We start from the raw sequence: 18,766 nt of genomic DNA on the forward strand, positions 1-18,766 counted from the left end.
TGTAATATTTGCAACATCCAGTTGTTTCTTAACCTTCTCAACAATTCCATCACAGCATTATTTTTCACACAATCAATATGCTACAAACCCGTCCTACATCTTCAATATAGAGTTTAAAGTTAAAAGAGTTGGGTCTAAGTTTATTGTTGTTCCAGCATATTCTGACAGAAGAACTGTTTTATAACCGTTTTGATCAAACACAAAAATCACTGTAAAGTTACCTGTGATAGAGAGTGGACTATTATACCATCAATCCAGAAGAGTTATATAAAGTCCACAATAATATATGCTAAATCTGCATAATATGTTTAGTAAGCATAAGAAAATCAACGATAAACAATGTTTGATGAGCAACTAGAATTAAAGGTGAACAAGATAAACAACGGTTTATCTATCTTGAATAACTGTATCTTGCATCCTAAGTTCTTTCATGACATCATTCTACATTTCATTAAGACCAACCTTTGCATCATCATCATCAGTACACTTTTGCAGTTTGAATAATGTCATTTATTGTGTCGAACATATGTTAAGTCGTAATAGAATTAATGATAAATCAATTCTTTTCTTCTAATTTCCCTTTTTTTTACAATTCACAAGATTGGAAGGCTATATTGAAGACACCACTACCTAATACTAGATACAAAACAAAGGTAAATTGAAAATTGTTCTTTATATATTTACTTCGCTACATTGTGTTCTCTTTGTTACAACATGTTTGTTCTACTTCTTCTCAATTTCAATTTTTATCGATTTGTCTCACTGTGTTAGTTTGATTTCTCAAGTATTCAATCATTTCATTGTCAGCTAAAAGAAACAAAGTTATATTCCTATAAGATGCAAAAGGAATTTTTTGTTGGAAAGAAACACTCCTAACCTTTATTATCAAACATATGTAAAGGAAACATGTCATTACAGTGAGTAAATTCTACTTGAGATGTTTTTCAAGCCATCCGAACATATCTTGATGGGACTCTTTAGTAGATATTAAAGCCAAGTTATCGTTATTATTGTACCGCATGGACTAGGCATGTGTCTCCCCAGGAAAAATCTTCACAAATATATCAATCTACACCAAAAATGACCATAAACGTGCATTTCATTCTCGTTTGTTGTAATACAAAGAAAAGGATTAAAATGCTAAATTATGAAAACCAAGCCCTGGTACTACATTGAATCATGAAGTTATGCTCTAAATTAAGTAGAGGGGAGCTACTATAAAAAAATAATATATTTAAAATAGCAAAGCAGATAAATTTTAAAGTTACTCCTATTGCCCACCAACCTTAGCCAAAATGAGAAAGGCACGATAAAGATGTCATACTTAAAAATTGTATGTTGAAGAGGCGAGCAAAGCCTATATGAAAATCATGCCTGAACATTCCCAGTGTTGTACATATCTTCTACAAAGAAGAGATGCAATAAAGAACTCACACAAGGAAGAAATATCTCTCTTTGTTTCAATTTATTTGCCTTCTTTTGAATTGAACAGAGTTTAACAAAGTAAATAAAATAGAATCTTCTTGTCCTAAACTAAAGATACCCAAAATATACCAAAATGCCTTTTAATCTTATGATCAATTTGTCACGTGGAAATTTAGAGTCAGAAGTTTTACCAAAATTTCATTTAATCTTGTGGACTCAAACATGTCATGTGGAAAGTTGGAATCTGAAATGTGCTAAAAAAAGAAAAGACACATTCTTTTAAAACCTTTTTAAACCTCTTTGGATGTCTTTTTACTCCTAATATGCGACATATATACCTTTTTAAACTTGATTCTCGAATAAGTCCATACAGACATATATACCATAACATCCTCCGGCCCAAATAACCTTCGTTCAGTGAATCAACAAGGTCTGGTTTCCTTTTTAAACTAATTCTGGAATCTAGATATGTCAGACCATACAGAGAGACTCCTACCAAGATTAATGTAATGGCTTAATATTATATCTTATCAAATCACCTAGACTTCCTTTTGAATTAAATCCACCTAATAGGTGGTCGGTTAGTTTAAGAAATTGTTGATTCACTAAAACCAAATAGAAATAGAAGTAGTAATTTGAAGGTTAGTTATATTTACTTTCTCTTAAATCAAGTTATGATAAAGAAAATTAGAACAACACAACTATTTACTTGCGGATGTTTACATTCCATAGAAATGTGCTATAGTTGTTAAAGTGTAATGAAATCCCACCATATGGCATCAGTCTGAGTCAAACACGTCAGCCAATGGAAAAGAAAAGTAAAATGGAAGACATTGACAAAATCTCATTTAGCATCAACAAGAATGTCAAGTGGCATAGTTTGTAAAGGAACTTTTATGCTTATCTCCAAAAGAAGACAACCTCTATGTATAAGCAAAATCAGGCAAACCAACAAACATATCTAAATATGATGGGATAAATGACTAAAAAGAGGGGAAAACACAATTGCATAAACCAAAAAGAACATAATACAATGACAATTACTTACATTGCTTAGAGCGGATGCTGAAATTTGCTTAGATGGTTCAAAAGAATCCAGAATAAGCCTTACAACCGCAGGAAGAAAGAGACCTAAAATTGCAAACAATATAAGACGAAATAAATTCCCAATCAAAGAAAAAGGAAGATAGGAATAGAAGGTCAATAAGTGTCCTTTCACCATGTTGAACTTGTTCAACATCATTAACCAAGAATTTGCATTAATAATCAAGACTCACACATATCTGCACCCTATTTTAACATAATTGAAATGTATTTTCATTTTCCAAAATAATTTATTCAAAAATATTTATTTAATTTTATTAAATCAAGAAACTCGAGATTAAACCGGTTATTAATTCATATCGAATTTGACCATAATTGAAACAATGGTCACAATTGTAATGTAATTGACCAAACAATTTTTAAACTGGCTAAAAATTAAATTATTTTAGTTAAATCCTAAATTAATTGGGGTTATTTTTTTAATAACCTCAAAATCCCTTTTTTTAAACTCAAAAAGTAGCCTTTTTCACGTGCTTGGGCCCTTTTCTACAAGCCCAAAACCACCAGCCCTATTCCATCTTTTCTTTTTATTTAACATATAACCACCAGCCCAAAAGAAATGAAATAAAATTCCCCCAGCCCAGTCAGCCAACACCTGTAGCTCGATTATAAGATCCTGTAAAATTCTAAGCTTAACTCAGTCCATTAAAGCTTGAAAAGAGGTCCCAGACTTACAAATTTCAGCTAAGTTTTATACTTAGAAGTATTTTATCCTTCATAAGTTGGCGATCCTATTTCTCAACCTTTATGACCTTAAAGTGTTGATTTTTAGGTTTATTTATGATCAGGAATGTCAGTAGGTCACTTTGAGTGAGTTTTGGATTTTTTGGACCTCGTTTAAACCATGTTTAGGTGACCAAAACAGTGGATCGATGAGATCTCGACGCGTCATGTCGTCCATCGCGCCAAAAGATAATTTTTTTCCAACTTTCAATACAATTCCATTGAACCAACGTAAACTCTACGCGACTCATTGGTCATCGCATTGATGCCATCGACACGGCGCATCGGTCTGCGCATCACTAGAGACATTTTCAGTCATTAAAAGACCACGTCCAGAGGGTATTTGGGTCATTATCTCACCCATTTTCAACCCCAAAACATAAAATCAAATGACCCTAGAGAAGAAATTGCTCACTTTCTTTCAAATTCTCTTAAATTTTTTCAAGAATAAACCCTAGGGCTTTTGTTTCAAGAGCAAATCTTCAAGAACAAACTATCAGTCTTCACAAATTCAAACATCAAGATATGTGAAGTGTTCATCCAAGGGTTTCCTTCCACCCTTGGAGTTCAAGAAACTCTTTTAAACTATAAGTTAATTGATTTCATGAATTCTATGTGGGATTTGAGTGTATTCATGATTATGATGTTAAGTGTGTTCTAATCCATGGTTTATTTCAAGTTTCATGTGAAATTATTTATCATGTGTGTAGTATCATGTGAATTCATGTTAAAATACCATGATTTTCAAATTGGAATTTGAAATTATGATGCCTGCATGTTGTTTAGTATCATGTGCATAGATTATGTTCCCCAAGTGCTTGATAAATTGCTCATGTGAATTAAATGTGAAAATTATGACATACTAGCATATGTGCAATCCTATATCTTACAAGTGTTTGATAAAATGCCTCTATGAACGAATTATGAGCAAGTGAACATTGTTATGCTTTTCAAATTTATGCTATGTTTTACAATTTATACTATCAAGTCCTGGAGGTATTTAATATCCAACAATCTAGTTATTTACCTAGATTTACAGTAGTTTTAGAATAGTTTTAGTGATGTCACATCCAGTAGTACTCAAACAGTTACAGAACTCAGCGTATTCAGTCAGTTAACAGAACTCAGTGTACTCAGTCAGTTAATAGAACTCAATGAACTCAACCAAGTTCAAACAATGCATCAAGACAGGATAGATAATAAATTTGATAGAGCTACAATCAACTCATAAGGGCTTCCAGACTGGCTCTTTCGAAATTGGAAAAAAAAAAGAAGGAAGTAATGGGAGTGATGACTCAATAAAACTCTTCCAAATACAAGAAACCTCCTCGATATCAACCCAATTCTTGTCATGCTCACTATCCGGTATTCAATGCAAAAGCGATATATCATGTTCAACCTCTACCACAAAACTATCAAAATAATGCTCCTCGTGCCAATCATGAAAGGAAGCCTCCCAAAATTTTCATGTCGTTGGCGAAATCTCTCACTCAGCTTTTTGAAAGGTTGAAAGATGCAAAACTACTTCGTCCAGTAGAAGTAAATCCTATGAACACTTCTGCTAATTAGTATAATATATGAAAGCGATGTGTTTATCACTCCGAAGTTTTTGGACACGATACAGAGAAATGTATCACTCTCAAGCACAAAATTCAGGATTTGATTGACAACAAGGTGATAATGCTTGAAGAAGCTCTGGCTAATGCTAACAACAATCCATTTCCCAATCACAAGAAATAGTCATCGGAGTCATCCATCAGAAGAAGCATGAATTTTCCTCAAAAGGTGCATTTTTGGCGTCCTTCTATCCTGCATTTAAAAGTTGTTGTTTTCTTTTCTTGTAATCATACTTTCTCATTTTATCTCCTTATAACTGCACTTTATCATTTTATTTCCTTGTAATCGTACTTTGTCCTTGATTTCCTTGTAATTGCACTCTTTTAGTTGTAATGAACTATGTTCGACCTGAATTCCCAAGAATGGAATACGTAGGCGGCCTATATTAGCTTCGGTCGCATTATCAAAAGTATCAAATATCCTTTTTGTTTGTACAAACTATGTTTGACTTGAATTCCCAAACAAGGATACGTAGGCGGCCTATGTCGGCTTCGGTCAACCCCTTAGAAAACTTATTCTTTCATTGTATGTATGAACTACATTTGACCTGAATTCCCAAGAATGGGATACGTAGGGGGCCTATGTCGGCTTTGGTCAATCCCTTATAAGAATTATCTTTTTATTTTATGTTAGAGCTATCTTTCCTGCCTCAATGCAATGCATAGGTGCCACACTAGCTCGGTCATATTTTTCGTAATATTTTTATAGAAACTTTGAAAAAAATTTGAGAAGATCTCAAAAATTCATCAAAGGATCCTTTCCCAAGTTAAATGAAAATGACATTGAAGCGTGCAACTGGGCAGAAATTTTAAGGTCTCAAAAAAATTTTCAAAACTAAATGTGACATTTGCCACGAAGTTGAAGTTCAAACGTTGCTAAAGATAAGATCGGAGAATCATTTTTGAAGTTTCCTATGCTTAAAGCACCCTACGTCAGATTTAACTCAAATAGTTTGCATTTTAGACTGGGGAAGAATTTTTGAAAAGATTTCAAAAATTCCATACTAAATAATGTCGTAAGAAAGTTCGAGAGTTTCTAAATCGGGGCAAAAATTTTTAGGGAGATCCTCAAAAATTCCACAACGACCGCACTTCAAGCCTACAAATCAATGATTAACAAAGTACATCAGAAGAGAAAGACAATACCAACACAATCGGTCTCTTAAAACTAAGAATTTTTCATTGGATGCAGGAATAGTAAAGTCACAAAGTTGACAACGTTAAGAATGACACAGGGCATTATCAGTCTTACTGTGATTTTGTCATAATAATCCAGACAACTTCCCTCCTCCATTTTCCTCTTTATTTATGTTTCTATTACTTTGTTATGATCTCTAACACTTTCTTTGGTTTTATAGGGAAATGATTGGGCATAACGACAAAGATATGGGGATATTATCCGAACTACTATCTCTAAATCATCATGATTCAAACAACTTCATCTTTATCTTTATCTTCTGTTACACTCCTGGCTTAGTTATAATAAATTATCGTATTATTAATGAGAGTTGTTTAAGTTATACAGGTGACATTACGCCAAATCACTTATAAGAAATAGTGCAAAATTAGCCTTTCAAAGTTTGAGGATCCAATCCAGAAGCTTAGGACATGCACAAGTCCTTTAAAAGACTCCTGATTCAAAGGATGAAGTTCATGTCATTTGGGTCGTCCACCCATTCAAAAGGGCACATCTTATTTTAACTACCACCCTTTTCAAAAGAACACATCTTGTTACATTTGGGTTTTCACTCTTTAAGAGGATATATTAGGTCGTCACCACGTTCAAAGTGACACATTACATGTAAGATAGTTCGCCCACCTTTCAATGGGACACGTTGGACCATCACCCCATTCAAAGTGATATACTACATACAAGATAGGTCGTCCGCCTTTCAAATGAACACGTTGGACCGTCACCCTATTCAAAGTGACACGTTACATTCAAGATAGATCATCCGCCTTTCAATGTGACACATTTGGGTCTTCACCCCGTTCAAAGTGACATATTACATTCAATATTGGTTGTCTTCCTTTCAATGAGATGCGTTGGGCTGTCACCTCGTTCAAAGAGGCATGTTACATTCAAGATAGGTCATCCTCCTTTCAATGAGACACGTTGGGCCATCACTTCGTTCAAAGTGGCATGTTACAGTCAAGATAGGTCATCCACCTTTTAATGAGACACATTGGGTCGTTACCCTGTTCAAGTGACATATCATATTTAAGATAGGTTGTTTATCTTTCAAGGTTATGTGTTGGGTCATCACCCTGATCAAAGTGACATGTTATATTCAAGATAGGTCATCCGCCTGTCAATGAGACACATTAGATCATCACCCTGTTTAAAGTGATATGTTATTTTCAAGATAGGTCGCCCGCCTTTCAACGAGACATGTTAGACCATCACTTCATTCAAAGTGGCATATTACATTCAAGATAAGTCGTCCGTCTTTAAGTGAGACACGTTGGGACATCACCTCGTTCAAAGTGGCATGTTACATTTAAGATTGGTCGTCCTCCATTTAATTAGACACATTTGGTCGTCACCCCGAACAAGTGACATGTTATATTCATTATTGGCCGTTTGTCTTTCAATGAGATGCATTGGGTCGTCACCCTCATTCAAATGGCACATTATATTTCAATGAGACATATTGGATTGTCACTCCATTCAAAGTGACACTTACATTCAAGATAGGTCATTCTCCTTGCAAAGAGATGTGTTGGACCGTCACTCTGTTCAAAATGGTTATGCAAATTGGTTCAGTTATCTCAGTATAGTATATTCAAATAGGTTTATACCAATTTACGCTTGTGTAACGCTACTTTTACAACTAATCATTTGTTTGAGTCATTGTCGAGATCATCCAAAAGGATGAAATTCTCAAATCAAAACCACAGGTGCGGACGACTCCAAAAAGAATATAGCATAACGTGGAACTTTTTCTTAGCAGTGAACTAGGACATTGTCTGAAGAGGAATATCAAACTCTTCGGATGCGAGCTGAGGGATGACTTCCACCACCATCAAACCACACTCCTATCAGAAGGTATGTGAGTATTTTGGGATATTTTTGGTATTAGTTTCACCTCTGGAGCAGTTCTAAACTCGTACTAGAGGTATTCTTCCTCTTCTTTGAAAATCAAGTGACAACATACCTAGAGCTTTGGAAATTATGTTCATGTATCTCTTAGATACGGGTGTAAGGGGACCCGTATTTGTGATTGAGATAAATGCAAGCCTCTTTTCCATAACTCAACATATTTGTAACTCATCCATAAGCAGAAAATTGTCTAAAATAAAAGACTATCTTTTCTACTGATCGAGTCAAACTACAAGCAGTCTAATTTCCTAAATTATTAGGATGTGTAGGTTGGGCTCTATGTAGAAAACTCGACTGCATTTCAACCTTCCTCAAATCCTCTTATACCCTAGCTTTTTGATTTCACCAAAATTCGAAACTCGAAATAGCTTTTGAATTCTTTGAAAATCATGCTTTAAAATCAAGCTTTATGAACTACAAGTGGTTTGAATTCTTATGTAACCTGGGATATGTAGGAAACCCGATATCGGGGTTCGACCATAACCCCCTAAAACTCGTGCAAAAACCAACCTTTTTCGAGAAATGAATTTATGGTCGGACAAAAATTAGGAATGTCAAACTCCCTTTGTCCAGGATTGCATCTATCCACCTAACTCAAAAGGAGAGGGCAGTTGTTGACACCTAATTTTTGCCCTCCATGATTAAATTTAATTTTTGAGTTTCTTTGATTTAAATAAAATTACAACTTTTATTTTATCTAGATTATCAAACTTTTTAAAAATATTTATCTAGGTAATTTTGTCATTTTGGGTAATAATTATTTATGAGATCGTATAATTTTATTACGTAAGTAATTATTTTATTGGAAATTTTGATTTTTCAATCAAAGGTTGTCCTTAAAATTAACTAAGGGTAAAAAATTAATTTAAATATATTCTCATTCTAAAAAGTAATTTAATCAAAAATATTTGTTTAATTTTATTAAATCAAGAAACTAGATTAAACCGGCTATTAATTCGTATCAGATTGCAACTAAATTTAGCCAAAATTATTAAATTTTGACCATAATTGAAACAATGGTCACAATTGTAATGTAATTGACTAATCAATTTTTAATTTGGCTAAAAATTAAATTATTTTAGATAAATCCTAAATTAATTGGGGTTATTTTTTTAATAACCCCGAAATCCTTTTTTTTTTAAACTAAAAAAAGCCCCTTTCACATTTTTGGGGCCATTTCTGCCAACCCAAACCACCGGCCCAATTCTATCTTTTCTTTGCTTTTTAACATATAACCACCAGCCCAAAAGAAATGAAATATAATTCCCCCAACCCACTCAACCAACACCTGTAGCCCATCCCACACCCTTATACATTTAATCTCTCTTATCCAACAACAAACATATGCAGCAGCTTCAAAAAACAAACAATTCAATTACTCAACCACAATTTCAAAGTTCAACAGTACAACAACGGCAAAAAAGAGCTCAGCAACATTCGTACAATTCATTTTCCCAAATTTGAAATTCAAATTTGTTAATTTTTTTTCCTTCCCCACCCCCCCTCCCCCCCCCCCCCCCCAAATAATTCTAAAATCCTCTATAAATACCCAACTATGTAGAGAGAAAGGGGGAGAACTTTTTGGGGGAAATATTGGGGATTTGGGGGAGCACTCCTCTAATCTCACATAGCCAAGAAGTTCTCAGTGAAACTCATCTAAATTTGTTGTAATCATCTGAATTTCGATTCAATGCCAATAAGTTCAAGTCGAGTTTTGGTGGTGAAAATTCATCGTGACAGACTCGTAGCCCCGGTTCGCTACCCAAAAATTGGTAAGGGCTCCATCTTTATTTTTTTTGCACTACTATCTTTAAGTGGTGAATTTTTTCATCGTTATGGATTCTGATATGGCTGGAATAGGTTGAATATTCGTGGTATTTTGATTATTTGGATGGTGTTTTCTGAGAAAAAGATTGAAATCTGGTTTTGGAGGTCGGAGTAATTTTTTTTTTTGGTTGTGATATCAGCGTAGCCATGACGTTGTTTATACAATTTGCGGATACGGGTTGTTATAAAAAATGAACAATTATTCTTTAGGTGTCTGTTTGTTTGCCTAAAGTGTTCGTATATATTCCCAAAATGTTCATGTACAGGTCCGAAGTGTTGTTGTTGGAGCCTAAACTGGTGTTGGTAATTGTTAGTAGTGGGTGGTAAGTACCACTTGATTTTGTAACATCTTAATCATTTTCAAATACTATGAGTTAGAAGTGCACTCAAATGGTCTTAGAATAGGAGTTTTTCTTTTCTCTCCAATCATGTTCTATTTAATAATAATCGTTATTGCAAGTTCTTGGCTTGAGTTTACAAGTTCGATGTTGTCTCCTCATTGTCTTTCTATTAAACTGCAACCTATAGTATTTGAATTTTTTTAAAAAGATAACAAATTCTTGTTGGTCTAATGGATTGGCTGTAAATCTGCATTCTCTACTGTTATTTTTGTCTACCTTCCATTCGTGTAACTGTCTTTTAAGTTTACGATTTGTCTATTTTTTTTGTATGCTCTGGACCTATAATTTTCATGATCACCTAAAATCAGCATCATAAAACTTGAAAGGATAAAATTAGGCAATTGCTCGATTCATAGTTTAATGCATTGTGCTTGGTTCCTTCTTGCTCACTTTCTTTATGTTGTTTGCGCTATTTTGAATTTTCTTTAACACGTGATTTATACCTTATGTGTTTGATTTATGGTTTCTCTAAATCGGCATTTTTTATGCTAGTTTGCTCGTCGTATTTTTAGACGCATATTAATCCTTATCTCTTCTTCACTTTACATGAACTCTTCTGGATGAGTCCAATGGGACTCTCCACATCCTTGCATTCGAACGTCGTCGATTCGAGCCTCACTAAAGTCCGAAATTGGGTTGATATACACAGTATAGCACAAGTATACAAACTGGTATATGCAGATATGCAGAACGTATACATGGAAAATAGTAGATGCACATTATCACACCATTTATGATGGAAAGTGGACGGGAAATAAGAATTCTTCGACACTGATATACACTGTATATGCGGTGATATATACAAAAACGTTGAGACTTAAACTGTTTATATACAGCTGGTATACATTTCAGAAAATGGACTCAAAGTCCATAATTCAACCCCAAAAAATGGGCAGCTTTGTTGAAAGAACAATTAAGGGCCCAATTTCAATTCTTGTATTATTTTTGTAGCTTGTATTGCTTATGTGTGCTAACTAACATTTGTAGATTAATTAATCTAGGTAAATTCCCCAAGGTATCGTCATTTTATTTTATCTTAGTTTCCTTTACTTAATTCATAATTTCTTCACCTAATTTGTCTTATCTGAAAAAACGGATTAAAATGGTTTCTTCCATTTTCTCCTTAAAACAAGTCTTTGAAAAATGAATATTTCATTTTTATATGACATTTATTTTGTTCATATGATTAATCATTTATTTGAATTAATGTAATTTTCTCCGAACCTAAGAAACTAATCTCCAAATCTAAAAAACTAATTCATTTCGAAAATCAACTTTTTGAAAATTAGCAAACCACTTTTAACTTAATATTCTCTTAATGTTTTTTTCAAAGGTATTATCTATTGCAAAATCGACTTTTCTATAGTAATATGAAAATAATTTCAATTTCTTCTTTTTTTTTTTTTTACAAAAGTAAAATTCAGCTTCCACTTAAGTCCAAAAAATTGTCATAGTTTAATTCAACTAGAATGTTTCTCGTGCATAAATAAAACCTTTTTGAATGTTTTAAATAATTTTAATTTTATTTTTAATAAAATCAAGTCTTTGTAAAAATTAGCCACTTTTAGATAGTCAAGTTAGTTCTTTTTTGGTAACCCTTTTAAACGGACGCTCCTAAGTGCCTTAAAAACCTTCTTAGTGCATTAATTGAACCATTACCCATTATCTCTAGTTTTAGAGGTTTATTTCTGTTTTTGAACCTTTGAAACTCCTTTTTCTTGATTTTTTTCTGTAAAAATCAAGTGGCGACTCTCCAAATTTTCTTAAAATTATTTCAAAACTTTCTTAAATCTTTTGAAATAGTTTTAAGATGGTCAAAATCATTTTCTCGCCAATAGAAATCTAAAAGGGATAAAACAGTACTCTAATATGTCCGAAACCATTCAGAAAATACTGAGACTAAGTAAACAGTTAAGTTTTCGGATATTCATAACCCCCAGGACTTGGTAGCATCAATAGTAGAAACATACTAAAGCCTCAAAAGCATAACAAGTAGTCATTGTTCAAAAATTCAACTCTTAGGCATTTCATCAAACACATGTGGGTCATGAGCTAAAGCATGGGAAATAGTTAAATCATGTGATATTAGCATACTTGCACAGTGAAAATCATGAGTTAAGGATTCAACATGCAAATATCATCCAACGTGGTATAAAAATCAAAATTTATGGAAGTTCATGGATATAATTCATAAATACATGTAAATATCATGATTTTAAACTTGAAAGCAGGTTCTTGGAATCTATGGGTGAAAAAGACCCATGAATGAACGTCTAGCATACCTTAATTGCTGAATTTGCGTGAGTTATTAGTGATTTCTTGAAGCTTGAACTTGGATTTGAAGAAGCTATGGTTTTGTTCTAGAGAGAGTTTGTGAAAAGATAAGTGATTTTGCCCCTTTGGAACCTTAATCTAGTATTATGGGTGAGGAAAAGTGAGGAAAAAAGGACACAAATACCCCCCACATTCCTGTAGCATATTAAACTGAACACGACCAGTGACGCTTTGCGATGCTCAGTCGACGCATTAGGAGACGCGCCGCGTTGCACCCACCAGCGCGATAAATGGTGCGCCGCGACCATATCGCGCTGACTCTCTAGTTTGAACACCTGAAAAAGCCTCAAACCTCACAGAAAAATTCAAAACTTACCCAAGACTTGCTATCGATCACCTCGATCATGAATCAACTTAAAAATTGATATTTTAAGGCCGGAAAGGTTAGAATTAAAATCTTCAAAGTTTGAGAGGCTTTGGAAATGACTAAGTCTTAACACTTAGTGAAATTTTTCTAAGCCTTGGACCCCTTTAACATGCCATATAAAACTGAAATGGACAAGGATCTTATGAGATCTTACAACAAAACACTACAATTACCGCCTCTTTTATCTTCTTACCAATTGCACGATGAGTTCTCTCTTCACGTCATTCAATTAAAAAGTACTTAATACACTTTAAAAGTAATTATATGATGGTATCTTAATTGAATATCATGAAGTTAGATAGTATTCAATTTGGAAGACTTCCAGGTGAAAGAAAAAATAGTACTTACTTTATTTTTTCTTGGTGGTTGGTTGTAGTTATAAGAAGGGTTTGTGTAAGAATTTAACGATTGGGGTTATATATATATATTAATAATAATAATAATAATAATAATAATAATAATAAAAGTTGAAATTGGAAGTGGAAAATAGTGAAAACAACAAAAAGTTGTTTTCACTTTTCAAAATCCAACTCCGAAATTATTTTTAAAGTTTCATGGCCAAACACCACAACTTTAATAAAGTAAAAAAAAAATTGAAAAAAAGAAAAATAAATTTATGGCCTAACGGCCCCAAAGAGTTATCAACAAACTTACGTTCCTAATTTAATTGGTGGTAAAAAGTTTATTGTTTATCATGTGTGTTTTTTTATCTTCTTTAATGTTATTTGATAGGTTTTGTTAGTTTTCTATTGGTATATTTTGAAAAGTGAAAACTATTGATAGATTTTGTAATATTGACTATTAAATAGTATATTTTTTGTGATTTGTCCCTCTTAAATAGTATATTTTTTGTAACTTGCCCCTCTTAAATAGTATATTTTTTCTGATTTGCGCCTCTTAAACGGTATATTTTTTGTGATTTGCTCATAATTAACCCATTGATCCATGACCAGCCCAATTGACCTATACTGACCCGTCTATATAATGAGACTAAAAGCATCCTCAGTGCTCAAAATCAAATTCGAATTTCTATTTTCCTCGAAAAAAAAAAGATGAAGAGGAAATGGCTCCTTCTTTTCTGGTAATTCCAATGAGTTTGGTGAAGTTTTGTGCAACACGTAATAGTTTTAGACGAAAGTCCTTCCCGAAGAATCAAGGCTGGGATAATTTCTTTGATATGCGTAAGTCATTTTATCTGTGAATTTGTGTTATACTTATACAGACCTAGCGAATCGAATTATTACTGTTTTGAATCTTAATTTTCTGCTCGATGATTCAATCGAAATGTTAGTTCGGAACAGATGTGAATTTGTGTTTTACAGAACTAGTGAATCAAATTAATACTATTTTGAATACTGATTTTATGTAGAATTGCATGATGATTCAATTGGAATGTTAGTTTGGAACGGATGTGAATTTGCGTTTTACAAAACTAGCGAATCAAATTATTACTATTTTAAAACTTGATTTTATGTAGAATGTAGAATTGCACGATGATTCAATCGGAATGTTAGTTCTGAGCACGTTACTTTTTGTAGTTCAAAATATTTGATTGAAAATTACACGATGATTCAATCAGAATCTTAGTTCAGAACGGATGTGAATTTATGTTTTACAGAACTAGCGAGTAAATTATTAATGTTTTTAATCCTGATTTTATGTTTGTTAGAATGTAGAATGTTAGTTTTGAACAGTTACTGTTTTTTAGTTCTAAGGTTTTGATAGAACAGCGTAAATGAAAGTAGAATTGCACGATGAATAAATCGAAATGTTAGTTCTAGTTCGAAAGTTTTGATAAAATGGCGTAAAACCTTTTTTAATTTAGATGTGATATGATTTTTTGTTACAGAACTAGTGAATCGAATTATTATGGTTTTGAATCCTGATTTCATGTTTATGATTTAGTTGGAGTGTTAGTTCAGAACACGTAACTCCTTTGCATTTTACAGAACTTGCTATTATTGTTAATATAGATTGTTTTGGTCCCTAATTTATCTGTTTGTTACAATATAGAACTGCATTTTGATCGGAGTTTGTGTTTGAAACACGTTACGCGTTTTACAGAAATTGCTAATTAAATTATTCTTATTTTGGTTTCTGATTTCATTAAATTGCACCATGAGTTTGGATTTACTTAAATTTGTCTAGGATGATTTAATCGGAGTGTTATTTCGGAAAACATTACTCATTGCTTTGTATTGCAGTGGCAGTCATGGTTTCAAATATGGCTTCAAATGGTAATAGTGCTAATGCCATTTATAAAATAGAAATAGCGATATCTAACCACCGACAACGTGTGAGAAATTAGGTTTATGTACCTGGATTGGATGCAAATGAGCCTGCACATGGCTTGGCTTGGCTGGCTGGGATGGCTGTGGATAAGCTTTCTCAAGCCCTAGCTTGTTTGGCTGAGGTTGGTGGACCTAATTTGATTCCCTCCCCAGCTTCGCAATTCCAAAACAACGATTAGATAAGACATGCACATAACCTGTATCTTTTCCCGATCGAGAACGGTATTCATCAGCATGTGATATTTGTTAATGCGATGAACGTCACTAGAGCAGAGTATGATCAGATAGAAAAATACTTCCAAGCAAGTCCACACTTACGTTTGCTTCCATATCGACCCAAGAAAAAGTTTAATGTTACTGTTATAGCTTTACTGACAGGTAATAAGTTCAATCTTAATTTGTTTTATTCACACAAGGAAGAAATTTCTCTCTTTGTTTCAATTTGTTTATCTTCTTTTGAATTGAACAGAGTTTAACAAAGTGAATTAAATAGAATCTTCTTGTCCTAAACTAAAGATACCTAAAATGTACCAAAATACCTTTTAATCTTGTGATCAATTTGTCACGTGGAAAGTTAGAGTCAGAAGTTTTACCAAAATTTTATTTAATCTTGTGGATTCAAACATGTCGTGTGGGAAGTTGGAATCTGAAAGGTTCTAAAAAAAGAAAAGCCACATTCTTTTAAAACCTTTTTAGACCTCTTTGGATGCCTTTTTACTCCCAATATGCGACAAATATACTTTTTTGAACTTGATTCTCAAATAAGTACATATAGACATATATACCGTAACATCCTCCATCCCAAATAACCTTTATTTAGTGAATCAACAAGGTCTGATTTCCTTTTTAAACTAATTCTGGAATCCACATATGTTAGACCATACAGAGAGACTCCTGCCAAGATTTATGCAAAGGCTTAATATTATATCTTCTCAAATCACCTAGACTTCTTTTTTAATTAAATCCACCTAATAGGTGGTCAGTTAGTTTAAGACCCTGTCGATTCACTAAAACCAAATAGAAACAGAAGTCGTAATTTGAAGGTGGATTATATTTACTTCCTCTTAAATCAAGTTAAGATTGAGGAAATCAATATAATATAACTATTTACTTGCGGATGTTTACATTCCATCGAAATGTGCTATAATTTTCAAAGTGCATTGAAATTCAACCATATGGCATCAGTCTAAGTCCAAGCATGTCAGCTAATGGAAAAGAAAAGTAAAACGGAAGACATTGACAAAATCCCGTTTAGCATCCACAAGAATGTCAACTGGCATAGTTTGTAAAGGAACTTTTATGCTAATCCCCAAAAGAAGACAACCTCTATGTATAAGCAAGATCAGGCAAACCAACAAACATATCTAATACGATGGGATAAATGACAAAAAAGAGGAAAAAATACAATTGCATAAATCAAAAAGAACATAATACAATGACAGTTACTTACATTACATAGAGCAGATGCTGAAATTCTCTTAGATGATTCAAAAAAGTCCAGAATAGGCCTTACAACTGCAAGAAGAAAGAGGCCTGAAATTGCAAGAAACATAAGACAAAATAAATTCCCAATCAAAGAGAAAAACAGATAGAAATAAAAGGTCAATAAGTGTCCTTTCAAAAAACTGTATAGAAAGTGTACTACTTTAGTAGGTAATTGAGTTATCGTCATTGCGATGATTCTCATGCTAAATGTCATTCTTGAGAAGTTTTTCAGTGTACACCACTGCAAAATTAAACACAAATGATTGAACCTCAAATATTTGGGGACACGTATATGCGTTATACCATCTTAGAAAGGTGGCAACACTTTTTCTTTTCTATTCTATTTTTTGTACGCATCCTATAATATTGAAATCCGTGAACTTTCCTAAACCAGAATTGATCAAATAAAGGAATGAAACAAACACCCACAATTCTTTAAACTCAACTTCAAGAATATGAAAACACCCAGAAATTCCTTTTTGGTTTACAATAAAGACTTAATCTTTAAGCTCAATAATCAAGAATGGAAAAACACCCAGAAATTTCTTTTGGTTAACAAGAAAGATTGAATCTTTAAGCTCAATATTCAAGAAAGGAAAAACCTCATGAATTTTCTTTTGGTTTAAACAAGAAAGACTAAATCTTTAAGCTCAATTTCTCAAGTATGGAAAGAAAAAACTTAGAAATTTCTTTTGGTACTCAATCTTTAAGCTCAACTTCAAGAATGGAAAAACAGCCAAAAATTTCTTTTGGATTACACAAGAAAGACTCAATCTTTAAGCTCAATTTCAAGAATTTAACAAAACCCAAAAAGAAACCAACTACATCTGATTAACAAAAATCAAAGACAATCAGGAAAAAATGGAAATATATGAAAAATAACAAGAATTAAAGATGGAAAAAAATAATTGATGAAAAATCATGAGACATTGAAAAAACTATTACTTCATCAATTGAAGAACGCGGAGAAGAAGATAAATGAATGATCATGAAGAAAAATAGGCGAGAGTTATCAAAGAGAGATAAGGATGAGAGTAAGGCAATATATGTGGAAGAAGCAGAAATATTTATTCCGGTTTAAAATTATGAAGTTGCCCTCAGTTGTGCCAGACAGGTGCCTGCTTTAGATGCTTCATTTCCTCTTATATAATATTTCCTCCGTCCCATTTTACTCGTCTGAAATTTCTTAATTTAATTTCTCATTTTACTTGTCATTTTTCATTAATCAAGACAAGACATTTTTTTTTTTGGCTTTTCTACCCTTAGCATTAATTATATTTTCTTCAAATTAAAATATAAACATCATTTAATAGGGGTACTATAGTAAAGTAGTTACGTTATTAATTGTGTTTCTTAATCAATGTGTAATGTCAAATTTGGGCAAGTAAAATGGGATGGAGGGAGTATAAGAGAATAAATATACAAAAATTAGAAGAGCATGGCCTGTATCAGCATGGACCTAACATTAGAATTTTTTTATCATGCATGCAGTGGCAGATCCAGAATTTTTGTTTAGGAGGTTCGATGAAAATATCAGCTTTGCTTTGTGGGGCCCTCTTAAAAACTATTGTGTCGTTTTTTTTTTTGGAAAGGGGTTGAAAATTAATTTTAAAATTATATAAATCTAACTATTACTTCAAACTAGTACTCAGAGCATAAAAACGATTATATATATTGAAATTCTTTTCATTCCAACTATGTAAAAAAAATTGCACAAAATAGGATCAATATTTGTAATTCAAAAAATATAAAATAAATAAATTTTAAGTAAATAATAATGGGTGAATCTCAAAAATAGACCCAAATTAGGATGGCTGTCAAATTTTAACCCCAAACAAAAAGGCTTTCTTAAAATAGCCTTTACCTATTAACTAATTTTTTGGGGATGAAATTGCCCCTGATTAATGAAGTAAATTACATAAATTATTCTCATAATGGATAACAGCTCCATATTTATATCTTCAACTTTTATTTTTTTTCTCTTTTTAATTTTACTTTGATTTTTATTTTTTCTTCTCTCTTTCTATTTTTCATTTTTCTCAACCCTTACTTTCTTCCCTTTTTCCTCTCAACTTCTTTTTTTTATATTA

At 32.7% G+C, this 18,766-nt stretch overlaps 1 long non-coding RNA gene across 2 annotated transcripts; it reads right to left on the reverse strand.

Annotated features, from left to right (window-relative positions):
- Positions 1–740: 740 nt before the first annotated feature.
- LOC124888431 lies at positions 741–17,525 on the reverse strand. 2 transcript variants are annotated; one of them, XR_007046544.1, is made up of 4 exons: positions 16,837–17,525; positions 16,642–16,724; positions 2,474–2,556; positions 741–1,069 (listed from the first exon to the last, which is right to left on the reverse strand). It is a non-coding gene; the product is annotated as an uncharacterized LOC124888431 (long non-coding RNA). The 2 variants fall into 2 exon arrangements; XR_007046543.1 differs by lacking the exons at positions 741–1,069; positions 2,474–2,556 and adding an exon at positions 14,889–15,388 and having other exon boundaries at positions 16,837–17,519.
- Positions 17,526–18,766: the final 1,241 nt, after the last annotated feature.

Source organism: Capsicum annuum, chromosome 11 (genome assembly GCF_002878395.1).
Source record: "Capsicum annuum cultivar UCD-10X-F1 chromosome 11, UCD10Xv1.1, whole genome shotgun sequence".
NCBI classification, from domain to species: Eukaryota; Viridiplantae; Streptophyta; class Magnoliopsida; order Solanales; family Solanaceae; genus Capsicum; species Capsicum annuum.